The sequence below is a fragment of the Lactuca virosa genome, chromosome 3, assembly GCF_052849685.1.
Source record: "Lactuca virosa cultivar CGN04683 chromosome 3, Lactuca_virosa_CGN04683_v6, whole genome shotgun sequence".
Classification (NCBI taxonomy): Eukaryota; Viridiplantae; Streptophyta; class Magnoliopsida; order Asterales; family Asteraceae; genus Lactuca; species Lactuca virosa.
Window position 1 is genome coordinate 12,902,747 of NC_136428.1, and position 18,222 is coordinate 12,920,968.

Consider the following 18,222-nt stretch of genomic DNA (forward strand, 5'->3'; position numbering starts at 1 on the left):
TAATCATTTCTTTAATATCTTCTAGTTTTTCATCGTTATTTTCATTAGATGTTGAAGGCTGACATTCTAAAATAGAAGATCTACCTATTATAGTTGAAAATGGAGGTTCTATAATTGGACTTCTTTTTATTAACGGAGTAGTTATTATTGGTTGAAAATTAGTTTCATTGAATATTCTATTATTAGTCATATTTGGTGATTCAAGGGATAATAAAGGGGTAAATAATTTATCTATATAAATTCTATCTTCTGTTTTAAATGTGATACTATGATGAGAATTTGTTAATGCATAATTTATTTGATATGTAATAGTAAATGGATGATTACCTTTTATCATAAAATTTTGTCTTAATAATTTATATCGTACAGTAATACTATTGCTTAAATTTTTATCTTTAAGACTTAATCTTAATTGAATATTAATATCAAATTTTATTTTTCCTTCAATTAAATTACCTTCTCCTTTTGCAATAATACTTTCTTGGTTATTAATTATACGATCATCTCTGATTTCTAATTCTATTGGTGTATTTAAATTACTTACAGTACTTTTTAAGATTATTTGAATAGTTGATATATGAATATAAGCAATTTTTATTCTATCTGTTTCTTTAATATGAGATAATCTATTTCTAATTTGTTGTTTATTTATTATGGGTATAGTAATATTTCCTTGAGTTAATTCTATAGGTATTGCTTGTTCTCCTATAATTTTTCCATAATATATAATATTTTTTCTAGAAAAGAAATTTTTAAATGTGTTATGTCTAAAATTGTGTCTTTCGGATAGTGTGAAATTTGATTTTCTTATAGCGTCTTTATTGATGTTATTTTTATTAATTAAAGCATCAAAAGTGTATCCAGATTCATTTTCTTCGTTATTAATAACTATTGGTGAGTTTTCTTTTTCTTGAGACATATTTATAGTATTAAATCTTGTTTCGATAAATATTTTAATTGTTGATAACTTTTTTAAATATGAATATTTAAAAACAATGGTTATTCATTATCATGTTTATGATGTTGCATATGTATATTTTCTTATTAACTATATATTGAATAATAAGAACGTTACTTAGCTCTGATACCAAATTGAAAAACATGACGAAATTAAAAATATGTTAAGAGAATTATACATGAATGATGCGTCGTAATGATCTGATGATGGATTGTTTGAGTATGATATGATTATATTGGATATGTTGACAAATTGAAAAACATGACGGAATTAAAAATATGTTAAGAGAATTATACCTGAATGATGCGTCGTAATGATCTGATGATGGATTGTTTGAGTATGATATGATTATATTGGATATGTTTGGATAGGGTTCTGCTATTCAGAAATAGTAAAGTATTTCAACAGAAGAAGATTGAGAACAACTCAAATCTATATCACAAATCACTCTGCTTTATTCACTAAGGGCAAAGCCCTTTATATAGGCTCCAAAGAGCCAACTATACACAGAATCTTTACATTATTGCAATCGTATGATTGCAAGATGACAAACTACTTTACATAGGTCTTTATGTCATAATATTATACACTCAATAATTCTTACCGACACTTCTACATAATTAAATAAAGACAAGCTATAATCGTCATTTTCAATGTTATCTTCAACAATGTGTCCTCTTCAATAATTCTTTCTTATGTCATGCCTTACGTCATTCCTCCCGCCTCCAAAAAGACATATTTTTTTTCTTGTATCACTTGGAGCATGCATAATATGTTTACAAAGTTGTTTTTTTATATTAGCAGGTAATTCGGCCAATTGATGAGAAAACTTTTCGAAAGATTGTTCGAAGGTTTCAATTGCTTTAATTGCTTCCGGAGTGATATCACTGTCTGTTAAAGAATATATAATGAAGGTTTTACTGGCATAATTTACTTTGATTCTTGACTTTTGATCTTTACCGTTGCCTATGCGTGATGATGCTAAATAAACACCGGCAAGTGCAAAAATTAAATGATCTTGTGTTGGTGATTCACGGGGTAGATCATCTTTTGTTGGTTTTGAGCCGTTGCTTATTCCCATGTTTGCAAAAGTAATACTTGGGACAATTAGTTCAGATTCTTCATCAAAAATTGGGTAGCTAGAATGCATTTTGATGAATAATCCTCTTTCCTGTTTTGCAAAGCGTATTTTATAATTTCTGATGATAGTTTGCACAGCAGAAGGGAATTCGCTGATGCAGTGTAGATTGGTGCCTTCTAGATAGATGGTGTCGATGAACCCATGAATAAAATAATCTCATAAAGTCATAGGATCTGATAAGTCGGCTAAGAAGACTGCTTTAGGACCTGGTCGTCTGGCTACTGGGTAAAAGCCCATCAGAGAATGGACTTCGGTGTATGAGATTAGGCTGTCCCATAATTCGGCAAATTTTTTGGCAGATGGTTTTTTCATGGCTTCTTTTTCTTTGGTTGATAGAATGGATTCAAGGGCAATTTTTGCATTTAATTGGTTAAGAGATCTTGGGATGGATACAGGTTTTTGTGGTGTAAAACTGGATATAGGTTTTTGTGATGTTAGGAGAACTGTTTTTGAACATTCGACGTTATCTTTTATTACTACTTTGTATGCTTCGTTGTATGCGGCTTCTGCTTCATTTTTTGTTTTGTAACTTTTGTGAATAATATTTTTTCCAAGAATATATGAACTGGCGATTCCCCAATCGTCATATACTCCTTTGTTTTCTCCGTTGAAAATAACGTACCATTTCTTTATATTTTTATGATCTGCTTGAAGTGGTGGATATTCTTCTGGATTTTGTGTTATAGGTTGTTTTTCTGACTTGAGCATTGTTTGTGGCTGACTATCATCGGATGAAATTTCTTGAATGTCTTCTTTTGGTTGCTTCGTTGTTGAACTGCTAGCTGCTTCTTCTTTAGGTACTGATTGAGATGATAAAATTTGTATTGTTTGTCGTAGTTGTTCTTTTTCTCGTCTGACTGCTTCGAGTTGTCTGACTAATGATGCTTATTGATCTTCTTTCTGTTTGAACTGGTGTTGGATTTGTTTCATGATTGCTTCCATTTCGATATATTTGTGGACTGAATGTTTGCGTTTCTTGAGTACCTGAATGATTGCTTAAATTTGTTTGTTTCAAATGATGATATGAGAATTTTCATATCAATGTATGCTTTTGGTGATATATTCATATCACTGTATACTTTATCATTGTTTACTTCAGATGGTACTTTCATACTATTGTATGCTTTAGCAATGTATATTCCAGATAGGTTAGATATGAGGTTTCCCTCAAGTTCTAATTGTAGTAATACTTTTTCCATAGGATTATGTACCTACATCTGAATCAGAATCAGTTGTGTATGCATAAATATCTATATCTGAATTTATCTCTGAATCTTCAATGGGTTCGTATCCAAGGTCGTATGCAATTTTTGATATATTTGTTTCTTTTTCTTTTTTAGTCTTTTTCGGGCATTCATAAGCTTTGTGTCCTTCTTCTTGACATATCCAACATTTACAGTCTTTTTTATTCGATGGGCAATAATTTGTTTTGGATTGATATTTTTGTTTATATTGTTTTCTATTTCGGAAATATTTTCTTTCCCCTTGTTTATAATATTCTTTATATTTGGGTTTATAAGTTTGTTTTTTCCAAATTTTCTTTTTACTTTGTTGTTTTTCTTTACAACCATACTGATTTACTTTATTAGAAAGGATGTCACAACATAAATCTATTTTTGCATCTTGTGTTGTTTTTTGTTCTAAACATTTTTTCTGCATCCATGCTTTTAATATACTTATTCGTGCTCCTAGAGTGTCTGCAATTTTATTTTGTTGTAATGCTTCTTGGAAATCTTTTATTACACTTTGGCTTACTGATGATGGTAGTTTTTGATAGAACATATCTAACGCTGCCTTTTTTCTAGTGGGATCTAAATTATAATAATGTTCGGAATATTCGCATATAAATGGTTCTAGATAACACATATTACAAATTCGTAAATTAGTTAAATGCCATAATGATTCTAATTGAAAAGCTTCTTTTGATATTTTATCTTCAATTTGTTTTCCTATGAATTCCTGAATAAGACGGCTTAATACATTTTTAAATGTTTCCATAGCATCAGTGGTGGCTATCATCATTGTTTCGGTTTCATCAAGAGATGAAAGAAAACGATATGCGTTACCTTGTGTTTTATGAATGATATAATTAAGAAAATGTTTTGGGTGTAAATTTCTTAATTCTTCGGTTAACTGAATTTGTACTCCCATTTTATTACTCCATTCTTGAATTTTTGCTTCAGGATTTTGGTCACAATCAATAAAAAGAATATCTGAATTTGTTGGAAATGTAAATAACTTAGGTATGTATTGAGGAGGTATTTTTTCCCATTTATTTTGTTTATTTTTAACCATTCCTTGTCTATATAAAAAATTTTCTTCTAATGAAGGTGATCCATAAATATATTGACTTTGATAATCATCTTCAACATATGATTGTTTTCGTTTTAATCCAAAATTGTTTTGTGAATCTCTATATCGATTTGAATAAGGGTTTTCATCATCTGAAGAAAAATCATATATTACTTCTGCGTCATTATTATCTGAATTATTTTCTATTTCTATATTATTTTCTTGAGTTTCAGATGGTATTTCTAATGCTGCAAATAATTTAGTCAGTGTTTCTACTTTTTCTTGTAAAGTTTCTATATATAAAATTTTTTGTTTCTTTTCCTTAGTAAAGTAGTTATTATTAATGCTTTTTCTATTTTTTAAACATATTTAACAAATTAATTTTGTTATCTTGTTTTCAAGGTTTTTTATTTGTTCTTGTTTCCAATTGATACTATTATTTATTATATGTATTGCTTCAATATTGGATATACAATTTATTATTGATATGTTAGAATCTATTTTTAAATCTAAAAGAAATTTTTTAGATTGTTTCAATATTTTACGAAAAAATTTTAATTCTTGTTTATTTGTATCTAGGCTTGAAAAACTCATGATTATAATTTTATAATAATAATAGTTTAGTTTCGTTTTAGATTTAAAGTTACGATTAAAATTTATTTAAAAATAGTAGTGGTAATTATAATAATGTTTAAAAGACATACGTTTTAAAATACAAATAGTTTTGTTTTTAGACGACGTATTTGCTTGTAACGGATTTTAATACTAGTTCTTATGAAATATCTAACATCATGAATATGGTTATTGTTTAAAATCGTACCTTGATTATTAGGTTTGTAAGAATCCTTGAGATTTTTCTTAGAATTATTTATAGATTCTTGGATTTGCTGTATTCTTAAAATAATATTTCTATTAGGAATACAATTCATCAAAATTTTGTTAGACATAAATATATATTTCAAGCATGAATTTGATTAATTTGATTATTAAGAACGAGTATTATTTTAATAAAAATTTCAAATTTTGTAGAATTAATAGTTAAAACAACTCGAAATGATACTATCATGAAGAAATAAAAGTAATTTAACAATTGAAAATATCTTGAGACATATTTATGGTATTAAATCTTCTTACGATAAATATTTTAATTGTTGATAACTTTTTTAAATATGAATATTTAAAAACAATGGTTATTTATTATCATGTTTATGATGCTGCATATGTATATTTTCTTATTAACGATATATTGAATAATAAGAACGTTACTTAGCTCTGATACCAACTTGAAAAACATGACGGAATTAAAAATATGTTAAAAGAATTATACCTGAATGATGCGTCGTAATGATCTGATGATGGATTGTTTGAGTATGATATGATTATATTGGATATGTTTGGATAGAGTTCTGCTATTCAGAAATAGAAAACTATTTCAACAGAAGAAGATTGAGAATAACTCAAATCTATATCACAAATTGAAAAACATGACGGAATTAAAAATATGTTAAGAGAATTATACCTGAATGATGCGTCGTAATGATCTGATGATGGATTGTTTGAGTATGATATGATTATATTGGATATGTTTGGATAGGGTTCTGCTATTCAGAAATAGAAAACTATTTCAACAGAAGAAGATTGAGAACAACTCAAATCTATATCACAAATCACTCTGCTTTATTCACTAAGGGCAAAGCCCTTTATATAGGCTCCAAAGAGCCAACTATACACAGAATCTTTACATTATTGCAATCGTATGATTGCAAGATGACAAACTACTTTACATAGGTCTTTATGTCATAATATTATACACTCAATAATTCTTACCGACACTTCTACATAATTAAATAAAGACAAGCTATAATCTTCATTTTCAATGTTATCTTCAACAATGTGTCCTCTTCAATAATTCTTTCTTATGTCATGCCTTACGTCATTCCTCCCGCTTCCAAAAAGACATATATATTTTTTTTTCATGTATCATTGTTGACGTTAATCTTCCATAAATGGTGTTTCTTCTGTATTTTCTGAACAATGACTGCAATTGTGTCTTGGCGCATGCATAATATGTTTACAAAGTTGTTTTTTTATATTAGCAGGTAATTCGGCCAATTGATGAGAAAACTTTTCGAAAGGTTGTTCGAAGGTTTCAATTGCTTTAATTGCTTCCGGAGTGATATCACTGTCTGTTAAAGAATATATAATGAAGGTTTTACTGGCATAATTTACTTTGATTCTTGACTTTTGATCTTTACCGTTGCCTATGCGTGATGATGCTAAATAAACACCGGCAAGTGCAAAAATTAAATGATCTTGTGTTGGTGATTCACGGGGTAGATCATCTTTTGTTGGTTTTGAGCCGTTGCTTATTCCCATGTTTGCAAAAGTAATACTTGGGACAATTAGTTCAGATTCTTCATCAAAAATTGGGTAGCTAGAATGCATTTTGATGAATAATCCTCTTTCCTGTTTTGCAAAGCGTATTTTATAATTTCTGATGATAGTTTGCACAGCAGAAGGGAATTCGCTGATGCAGTGTAGATTGGTGCCTTCTAGATAGATGGTGTCGATGAACCCATGAATAAAATAATCTCATAAAGTCATAGGATCTGATAAGTCGGCTAAGAAGACTGCTTTAGGACCTGGTCGTCTGGCTACTGGGTAAAAGCCCATCAGAGAATGGACTTCGGTGTATGAGATTAGGCTGTCCCATAATTCGGCAAATTTTTTGGCAGATGGTTTTTTCATGGCTTCTTTTTCTTTGGTTGATAGAATGGATTCAAGGGCAATTTTTGCATTTAATTGGTTAAGAGATCTTGGGATGGATACAGGTTTTTGTGGTGTAAAACTGGATATAGGTTTTTGTGATGTTAGGAGAACTGTTTTTGAACATTCGACGTTATCTTTTATTACTGCTTTGTATGCTTCGTTGTATGCGGCTTCTGCTTCATTTTTTGTTTTGTAACTTTTGTGAATAATATTTTTTCCAAGAATATATGAACTGGCGATTCCCCAATCGTCATATACTCCTTTGTTTTCTCCGTTGAAAATCACGTACCATTTCTTTATATTTTTATGATCTGCTTGAAGTGGTGGATATTCTTCTGGATTTTGTGTTATAGGTTGTTTTTCTGACTTGAGCATTGTTTGTGGCTGACTATCATCGGATGAAATTTCTTGAATGTCTTCTTTTGGTTGCTTCGTTGTTGAACTGCTAGCTGCTTCTTCTTTAGGTACTGATTGAGATGATAAAATTTGTATTGTTTGTCGTAGTTGTTCTTTTTCTCGTCTGACTGCTTCGAGTTGTCTGACTAATGATGCTTATTGATCTTCTTTCTGTTTGAACTGGTGTTGGATTTGTTTCATGATTGCTTCCATTTCGATATATTTGTGGACTGAATGTTTGCGTTTCTTGAGTACCTGAATGATTGCTTAAATTTGTTTGTTTCAAATGATGATATGAGAATTTTCATATCAATGTATGCTTTTGGTGATATATTCATATCACTGTATACTTTATCATTGTTTACTTCAGATGGTACTTTCATACTATTGTATGCTTTAGCAATGTATATTCCAGATAGGTTAGATTTGAGGTTTCCCTCAAGTTCTAATTGTAGTAATACTTTTTCCATAGGATTATGTACCTGCATCTGAATCAGAATCAGTTGTGTATGCATAAATATCTATATCTGAATTTATCTCTGAATCTTCAATGGGTTCGTATCCAAGGTCGTATGCAATTTTTGATATATTTGTTTCTTTTTCTTTTTTAGTCTTTTTCGGGCATTCATAAGCTTTGTGTCCTTCTTCTTGACATATCCAACATTTACAGTCTTTTTTATTCGATGGGCAATAATTTGTTTTGGATTGATATTTTTGTTTATATTGTTTTCTATTTCGGAAATATTTTCTTTCCCCTTGTTTATAATATTCTTTATATTTGGGTTTATGAGTTTGTTTTTTCCAAATTTTCTTTTTACTTTGTTGTTTTTCTTTACAACCATACTGATTTACTTTATTAGAAAGGATCTCACAACATAAATCTATTTTTGCATCTTGTGTTGTTTTTTGTTCTAAACATTTTTTCTGCATCCATGCTTTTAATATACTTATTCGTGCTCCTAGAGTGTCTGCAATTTTATTTTGTTGTAATGCTTCTTGGAAATCTTTTATTACACTTTGGCTTACTGATGATGGTAGTTTTTGATAGAACATATCTAACGCTGCCTTTTTTCTAGTGGGATCTAAATTATAATAATGTTCGGAATATTCGCATATAAATGGTTCTAGATAACACATATTACAAATTCGTAAATTAGTTAAATGCCATAATGATTCTAATTGAAAAGCTTCTTTTGATATTTTATCTTCAATTTGTTTTCCTATGAATTCCTGAATAAGACGGCTTAATACATTTTTAAATGTTTCCATAGCATCAGTGGTGGCTATCATCATTGTTTCGGTTTCATCAAGAGATGAAAGAAAACGATATGCGTTACCTTGTGTTTTATGAATGATATAATTAAGAAAATATTTTGGGTGTAAATTTCTTAATTCTTCGGTTAACTGAATTTGTACTCCCATTTTATTACTCCATTCTTGAATTTTTGCTTCAGGATTTTGGTCACAATCAATAAAAAGAATATCTGAATTTGTTGGAAATGTAAATAACTTAGGTATGTATTGAGGAGGTATTTTTTCCCATTTATTTTGTTTATTTTTAACCATTCCTTGTCTATATAAAAAGTTTTCTTCTAATGAAGGTGGTCCATAAATATATTGACTTTGATAATCATCTTCAACATATGATTGTTTTCGTTTTAATCCAAAATTGTTTTGTGAATCTCTATATCGATTTGAATAAGGGTTTTCATCATCTGAATAAAAATCATATATTACTTCTGCGTCATTATTATCTGAATTATTTTCTATTTCTATATTATTTTCTTGAGTTTCAGATGGTATTTCTAATGCTGCAAATAATTTAGTCACTATTTCTACTTTTTCTTGTAAAGTTTCCATATATAAAAAATTTTGTTTCTTTTCCTTAGTGAAGTAGTTGTTATTAATGCTTTTTCTATTTTTTAAACATATTTAACAAATTAATTTTGTTATCTTGTTTTCAAGGTTTTTTATTTGTTCTTGTTTCCAATTGATACTATTATTTATTATATGTATTGCTTCAATATTGTATATACAATTTATTATTGATATGTTAGAATCTATTTTTAAATCTAAAAGAAATTTTTTAGATTGTTTCAATGTTTTACGAAAAAATTTTAATTATTGTTTATTTGTATCTAGGCTTGAAAAACTCATGATTATAATTTTATAATAATAATAGTTTAGTTTCGTTTTAGATTTAAAGTTACGATTAAAATTTATTTAAAAATAGTAGTGGTAATTAAAATAATGTTTAAAAGACATACGTTTTAAAATACAAATAGTTTTGTTTTTAGACGACGTATTTGCTTGTAACGGATTTTAATACTAGTTCTTATGAAATATCTAACATCATGAATATGGTTATTGTTTAAAATCGTACCTTGATTATTAGGTTTGTAAGAATCCTTGAGATTTTTCTTAGAATTATTTATAGATTCTTGGATTTGCTGTATTCTTAAAATAATATTTCTATTAGGAATACAATTCATCAAAATTTTGTTAGACATAAATATATATTTCAAGCATGAATTTGATTAATTTGATTATTAAGAACGAGTATTATTTTAATAAAAATTTCAAATTTTGTAGAATTAATAGTTAAAACAACTCGAAATGATACTATCATGAAGAAATAAAAGTAATTTAACAATTGAAAATATCTTGAGACATATTTATGGTATTAAATCTTCTTACGATAAATATTTTAATTGTTGATAACTTTTTTAAATATGAATATTTAAAAACAATGGTTATTTATTATCATGTTTATGATGCTGCATATGTATATTTTCTTATTAACGATATATTGAATAATAAGAACGTTACTTAGCTCTGATACCAAATTGAAAAACATGACGGAATTAAAAATATGTTAAAAGAATTATACCTGAATGATGCGTCGTAATGATCAGATGATGGATTGTTTGAGTATGATATGATTATATTGGATATGTTTGGATAGGGTTCTGCTATTCAGAAATAGAAAACTATTTCAACAGAAGAAGATTGAGAACAACTCAAATCTATATCACAAATCACTCTGCTTTATTCACTAAGGGAAAAGCCCTTTATATAGGCTCCAAAGAGCCAACTATACACGGAATCTTTACATTATTGCAATCGTATGATTGCAAGATGACAAACTACTTTACATAGGTCTTTATGTCATAATATTATACACTCAATAATTCTTACCGACACTTCTACATAATTAAATAAAGACAAGCTATAATCGTCATTTTCAATGTTATCTTCAACAATGTGTCTTCTTCAATAATTCTTTCTTATGTCATGCCTTACGTCATTCCGTATTATTATATATGTGACATAAAGTCTTATGTAAAGTAGTTTGTCTTCTTGCAATCAAACGATTGCAATAATGTAAAGATTCCGTGTGTAATTAGCTCTTTGGAGCCTATATAAAGGGCTTTGCCCTTAGTGAATAAAGCAGAGTGATTTGTGATATAGATTTGAGTTGTTCTCAATCTTCTTCTGTTGAAATAGTTTTCTATTTCTAAATAGCAGAACCCTATCCAAACATATCCAATATAATCATATCATACTCAAACAATCCATCATCAGATCATTACGACGCATCATTCAGGTATAATTCTCTTAACATATTTTTAATTCCGTCATGTTTTTCAATTTGGTATCAGAGCTAAGTAACGTTCTTATTATTCAATATATAGTTAATAAGAAAATATACATATGCAGCATCATAAACATGATAATAAATAACCATTGTTTTTAAATATTCATATTTAAAAAAGTTATCAACAATTAAAATATTTATCGAAAGAAGATTTAATACTATAAATATGTCTCAAGAAATAGAAAACTCACCAATAGTTATTAATAACGAAGAAAATGAATCTGGATACACTTTTGATGCTTTAATTAATAAAAATAAAATCAATAAAGACGCTATAAGAAAATCAAATTTCACACTATCCGAAAGACACAATTTTAGACATAACACATTTAAAAATTTCTTTTCTAGAAAAAATATTATATATTATGGAAAAATTATAGGAGAACAAGCAATACCTATAGAATTAACTCAAGGAAATATTACTATACCCATAATAAATAAACAACAAATTAGAAATAGATTATCTCATATTAAAGAAACAGATAGAATAAAAATTGCTTATATTCATATATCAACTATTCAAATAATCTTAAAAAGTACTGTAAGTAATTTAAATACACCAATAGAATTAGAAATCAGAGATGATCGTATAATTAATAACCAAGAAAGTATTATTGCAAAAGGAGAAGGTAATTTAATTGAAGGAAAAATAAAATTTGATATTAATATTCAATTAGGATTAAGTCTTAAAGATAAAAATTTAAGCAATAGTATTACTATACGATATAAATTATTAAGACAAAATTTTATGATAAAAGGTAATCATCCATTTACTATTACATATCAAATAAATTATGCATTAACAAATTCTCATCATAGTATTACATTTAAAACAGAAGATAGAATTTATATAGATAAATTATTTACCTCTTTATTATCCCTTGAATCACCAAATATGACTAATAATAGAATATTCAATGAAACTAATTTTCAACCAATAATAACTACTCCGTTAATAAAAAGAAGTCCAATTATAGAACCTCCATTTTCAACTATAATAGGTAGATCTTCTATTTCAGAATGTCAGCCTTCAACATCTAATGAAAATAACGATGAAAAGCTAGAAGATATTAAAGAAATGATTAGATCATTAAGTTTAAGAATATGACAGAATCATCTAGTAATTCCCTAAAATATTTTAAAACACTTGAAGGATCATATCAAAATACAAAACCATGTATACCAGATAAAGAAATGATTATAGAAATACCGCAAAATTTACCACAAGGAACAATATATAACATCGGTCTTAATCCTGAAGAAGATAAATCAGTAGGAGAAAAATTAAACATAATTAGTCAAAAGTTAAATAATATTATAGAAGTAGAAAGTTTAATTGTATTAAAACAAATTCCTGAATTATTACAGAATTTAACTCAACAGAAAAATCTACTTGAAAAATATTTAAAAATAATAAAAACAATCAAAGAAGAACCACTAAATGAAAAACAACTACTTAAAGAAAAATCACTTACTATTAAACGACATTTCACACGGTAAAATAAAAATTATGAGTAATAAAACTCAAATACACTGCAACTACGATAATAAATATAGAGTTAATTTACTTAAAAAATTATGGAAAGATTTATATAAATCCACAGAATATTCTAAAGTATACAAACTAATTTATAAAAACAAAAATCATACTAGTAAAAATTGGAAGATTAAAAATCGAAATAGTAATAAAAAATATTAACAATCCAATTAATTTTTTTTCGGATACCTTAGTAAAATGAATTCAAAAGTACAAATTAATTCTTCAAAAGATAACATGCTTTGGACTAATATATTAAAAAAACCACTGGAAAATAAATTCTAATATCTCTAATACCATTAAACATTTAGAAAATGCTTTATCATATGAAGAAAACTATTTATTAAAATTACAACCAGTAAATAAAGAATATAATAATCAATTAAAAAAGATATCTAGATTACAAGAAGGAATTAAGAAATACAAAAAATCACAAAATCGAAATCTTAAAACAATACGCAATGTTTCAACCACTCTAACAAACACAACTTGCTAATATAAAATTTATAAACTAATCCTAAAATGAGTAAAAGAAAAACAAATATTAACCCAAACAGTACCTTTATTACAACCCAAATACAAGAAAAAGAATTAGTTTCATATATAGATACAGGGGCTACTTTATGTTTTGGAAGAAAAAAGATATTAAAAAATTGGGAAAAATTAGAAAAACCATTAAAAATAACAATTGCTGATAAATCAATTCACAAAATTTGGTTCGTAGGAAGAGATATAGATATAGTAATTGAAAAAACACCATTTAAAACTCCAACTATATATCAACATGATTCAGGAATAGATTTAGTTATAGGAAATAATTTCCTTAAATTATATCAACCATTTATACAAACAAATGACGATATAAGTCTCAATCATCCAACAAAAGGTTTTATAAAAACTGCAATTATCAAACATTATGATCTTATTAAAATAATCAAACAAGAGGTTGGCTTTCAATTACGCATATTACTAACATTTGCTAAAGAAATTGCTGAAAAACAACTTGAAGAAGTATGCAGCGAAAATCCACTAGATCATTTAAAAAATAGAAATAATCAAGAAATAATAATATTATTAAAAAACCCTAATGATGAAATAAATGTTCCAAATAAAATTCCATATAGTATAAAAGATGTTTCTGAATTTAAACAGGAATGCACTGAACTATTAGAAAAAGGAATCATTCGACCTAGCAAGAGTCCTCATTCAGCACCTGCATTCTATGTAGAAAATAATAATGAAATAAAACGAGGCAAACGAAGAATGGTAATCAATTATAAAAAAATGAATGATGCTACTATAGGAGACTCATATAAATTACCACGAAAAGAATATATTTTAGAAAAAATAAAAGGAAATACACATTTTAGTACATTTGATGCAAAATCTGGATATTGGCAGTTACGTTTACATGAAAATACGAAACCACTAACCGCTTTCTCATGTCCTCCTCAGAAGCATTATGAATGGAATGTTCTTCCATTCGGTTTAAAACAGGCACCAGCAATATATCAGCGATTCATGGATGAAACCTTAAATGGTTTAGATCATATTTGTCTTGCATATATTGATGATATAATTGTTTTTACAAAAGGAAACGAACAAACACACATTGATGCAGTCATCAAGGTTTTACAAAGAATTAAAGAAAAGGGTTTAGTTTTATCAAAAAAGAAATCAAAACTTTTTCAAACTACAGTTGAATATCTCGGTTTAAAAATTGGAGAAAATGGTCAATTATCGTTAACAGACAATATACGAGAAAAATTAAATATGTTTCCTAATAAACTTGAAAATAGAAAACAAATACAACGATTTCTTGGTTGTTTAAATTATATTGCAGAACAAGGATTTTTAAAAAATTTAGCAAAAGAAAGAAAAGTTTTACAAAAGAAAATATCAGAAAAAATACCTTGGTTTTGGACCAATACAGATACTATTTTGGTACAAAATATAAAACAAAACATTCAAGTTCTCCCTACTTTATATAATGCAAAAATAGATGATTTCTTAATCGTAGAAACAGATGCATCACAAGACACTTGGGCAGGATGCCTAAAAGCAATTATACGGGGAAAAGTATTATTGAGATTAGATAGTGAGGGAAACCTCATATCTAACTCATCAAAAGTATACAATGATAAAGCACACACTGGTATGAAAATACCATCTGAAGTAAACAATGATAAAGTATACAGTGATATGAAGATATCACCAAAAGCATACATTGATACAGATGTATCATCTGAAGCATTAAAAACATATAAATTTGAACAGAAACTATGCAAGTATATATCGGGAACATTTTCCCAAACAGAACAAAATTACAGTACGCATGAACGAGAAACACTAGCATGTCTTAGAACATTGAAAAAATGGAAAGTTGAGCTACTCCAAACCAGATTCGAATTACGCACAGATTCCAAGTATTTACTTGGTTTTTGGCGATATAAGTTACAAGAAGATTATTGTCAAGGACGATTAATCCGATGGCAATTACAAATACATCAATTTCATCCATACCTCAAGTATATTAAAAGCACCAACAATCATATAGCGGATACATTAACAAGAGAATGGAAGCCACATCAGCCATGACGGAAGCAAACATTATTTACAAATAGGTCCTTTTGGAGGCGGGAGGAATATTGAAGATATTAAGATATTATTGAGAAGATATCAAAGACATACATTATTGAAAATAACGATTATATGTAATTTGTCATTATGTAAAAGTGTCGGTAACATTTATAAGCGTGTAGTATTATTATATATGTGACATAAATTCTTATGTAAAGTAGTTTGTCTTCTTGCAATGAAACGATTGCAATAATGTAAAGATTTCGTGTGTAATTAGCTCTTTGGAGCCTATATAAAGGGCTTTGCCCTTAGTGAATAAAGCAGAGTGATTTGTGATATAGATTTGAGTTGTTCTCAATCTTCTTCTGTTGAAATAGTTTTCTATTTCTGAATAGCAGAACCCTATCCAAACATATCCAATATAATCATATCATACTCAAACAATCCATCATCAGATCATTACGACGCATCATTCAGGTATAATTCTCTTAACATATTTTTAATTGTTGATAACTTTTTTAAATGTTGAAGGAATGACGTAAGGCATGACCTAAGAAAGAATTATTGAAGAGGACACATTGTTGAAGATAACATTGAAAATGACGATTATAGCTTGTCTTTATTAATTATGTAGAAGTGTCGGTAGGAATTATTGAGTGTATAATATTATGACATAAAGACCTATGTAAAGTAGTTTGTCATCTTGCAATCATACGATTGCAATAATGTAAAGATTCCGTGTATAGTTGGCTCTTTGGAGCCTATATAAAGGGCTTTGCCCTTAGTGAATAAAGCAGAGTGATTTGTGATATAGATTTGAGTTGTTCTCAATCTTCTTCTGTTGAAATAGTTTTCTATTTCTGAATAGCAGAACCCTATCCAAACATATCCAATATAATCATATCATACTCAAACAATCCATCATCAGATCATTACGACGCATCATTCAGGTATAATTCTCTTAACATATTTTTAATTCTGTCATGTTTTTCAATTTGGTATCAGAGCTAAGTAACGTTCTTATTATTCAATATATCGTTAATAAGAAAATATACATATGCAGCATCATAAACATGATAATAAATAACCATTGTTTTTAAATATTCATATTTAAAAAAGTTATCAACAATTAAAATATTTATCGTAAGAAGATTTAATACCATAAATATGTCTCAAGATATTTTCAATTGTTAAATTACTTTTATTTCTTCATGATAGTATCATTTCGAGTTGTTTTAACTATTAATTCTACAAAATTTGAAATTTTTATTAAAATAATACTCGTTCTTAATAATCAAATTAATCAAATTCATGCTTGAAATATATATTTATGTCTAACAAAATTTTGATGAATTGTATTCCTAGTAGAAATATTATTTTAAGAATACAGCAAATCCAAGAATCTATAAATAATTCTAAGAAAAATCTCAAGGATTCTTACAAACCTAATAATCAAGGTACGATTTTAAACAATAACCATATTCATGATGTTAGATATTTCATAAGAACTAGTATTAAAATCCGTTACAAGCAAATACGTCGTCTAAAAACAAAACTATTTGTATTTTAAAACGTATGTCTTTTAAACATTATTATAATTACCACTACTATTTTTAAATAAATTTTAATCGTAACTTTAAATCTAAAACGAAACTAAACTATTATTATTATAAAATTATAATCATGAGTTTTTCAAGCCTAGATACAAATAAACAAGAATTAAAATTTTTTCGTAAAACATTGAAACAATCTAAAAAATTTCTTTTAGATTTAAAAATAGATTCTAACATATCAATAATAAATTGTATATACAATATTGAAGCAATACATATAATAAATAATAGTATCAATTGGAAACAAGAACAAATAAAAAACCTTGAAAACAAGATAACAAAATTAATTTGTTAAATATGTTTAAAAAATAGAAAAAGCATTAATAACAACTACTTCACTAAGGAAAAGAAACAAAATTTTTTATATATGGAAACTTTACAAGAAAAAGTAGAAATAGTGACTAAATTATTTGCAGCATTAGAAATACCATCTGAAACTCAAGAAAATAATATAGAAATAGAAAATAATTCAGATAATAATGACGCAGAAGTAATATATGATCTTTCTTCAGATGATGAAAACCCTTATTCAAATCCATATAGAGATTCACAAAACAATTTTGGATTAAAACGAAAACAATCATATGTTAAAGATGATTATCAAAGTCAATATATTTATGGACCACCTTCATTAGAAGAAAATTTTTTATATAGACAAGGAATGGTTAAAAATAAACAAAATAAATGGGAAAAAATACCTCCTCAATACATACCTATGTTATTTACATTTCCAACAAATTCAGATATTCTTTTTATTGATTGTGACCAAAATCGTGAAGCAAAAATTCAAGAATGGAGTAATAAAATGGGAGTACAAATTCAGTTAACCGAAGAATTAAGAAATTTACACCCAAAATATTTTCTTAATTATATCATTCATAAAACACAAGGTAACGCATATCGTTTTCTTTCATCTCTTGATGAAACCGAAACAATGATGATAGCCACCACTGATGCTATGGAAACATTTAAAAATGTATTAAGCCATCTTATTCAGGAATTCATAGGAAAACAAATTGAAGATAAAATATCAAAAGAAGCTTTTCAATTAGAAGCATTATGACATTTAACTAATTTACGAATTTGTAATATGTGTTATCTAGAACCATTTATATGCGAATATTCCGAACATTATTATAATTTAGATCCCACTAGAAAAAAGGCAGCGTTAGATATGTTCTATCAAAAACTACCATCATCAGTAAGCCAAAGTGTAATAAAAGATTTCCAAGAAGCATTATAACAAAATAAAATTGCAGACACTCTAGGAGCACGAAT